Source organism: Aplysia californica, unplaced genomic scaffold (assembly GCF_000002075.1).
Source record: "Aplysia californica isolate F4 #8 unplaced genomic scaffold, AplCal3.0 scaffold00099, whole genome shotgun sequence".
NCBI classification, from domain to species: domain Eukaryota; kingdom Metazoa; phylum Mollusca; class Gastropoda; order Aplysiida; family Aplysiidae; genus Aplysia; species Aplysia californica.
The window spans coordinates 103,191-104,349 of NW_004797369.1; the positions used below are offsets into that span (position 1 = coordinate 103,191).

At 44.1% G+C, this 1,159-nt stretch overlaps 1 protein-coding gene across 1 annotated transcript in view; it reads right to left on the minus strand.

The window, feature by feature from the left end:
• LOC101858173 (protein lifeguard 1) overlaps positions 1 to 1,159 on the minus strand; it is a gene marked incomplete in the record, with an annotated part of 21,357 nt that overhangs the window by 3,570 nt on the left and 16,628 nt on the right.

The window sequence follows — 1,159 nt, forward strand, 5'->3', positions numbered from 1 at the left end:
GATTTCTCCTATCATAGTTGTGACTATATGAGGAAAAGAATACTGCTCCTAATGAGTCAGCTTCCACTGCAATACAGTATGGGCATGACATTGATTTCTCCAGTAAAATTTGAAAAACCCAAAGTTACTGTTAGATAAATCTAGTTGTGGTGCTGTGCCGCAAAATGAGATGATCATGAGAGACATTTTTAGTGTTCAGTAACATTTTACAGCACTTGCAATAAAAGCAGGTTACGGAAGTGCTGAAGATTAGATGTGTTACTAGAGACAAACATACAAAACAGAAGGAGGAGACATAGGTTTTTTTAGTTTTAGTAAGAGTTTTACGGCGCTTGCAACACAATAAGGTCATATGAGTGCCCAAGATTAAAGGTGTTACAAGAGAGTGACAAACATAAAAAAGAAGGAGGGGAGATAAGGACGAGAGATGTTTGATAGGAAAGAAGAAGCAAACCACACCAGTGCGCCCTCCAACCACCCACGGAGGAGATATAAGGACAAGGACGACAGATTTTGGATAGGGAAGAAGGAACAAACCACATCAGAACACCCGCCAACCACCAACCACACTGACCGTCTAGCGAGACAAACAAGCGAGAACAAGCGAGCGGACAGACAGCCGCGCAAACAAACTACTCACAGCGCTGAAAATGAGAGCTCCGATGGAGGCGTAGACCAGACTCAGGATCTGAAACAGAACCACCAGACACACGTGAGGCTGGGAATCTGAACACACACACACACACACACAAATAAACACACACACACTTACACACATACACACAAACACATACACACACACCTACACACATACACACACACACCTACACACACACACCTACACACACACACACCTCTACACACACACACACACACACACCTACACACACACACCCATTCTCCACTCATGCAACTCGACACAACAACAACAGCAATAACATCACCCAGTCCCGACTCAATGAACACACCAATAACAACAGCAACAACAACAATAACAACAACAAAACCCTGTTCCCACTCATTCAAAACAACAACAACATCACCCAGTTCCAACCCACTCAACAATAACAAAACCACTCCCACTCACTTGACACTACAACAACATCACCACCACCAACAACACCCCCACCACCTAGTCCCCACTCTAATGACACACCAG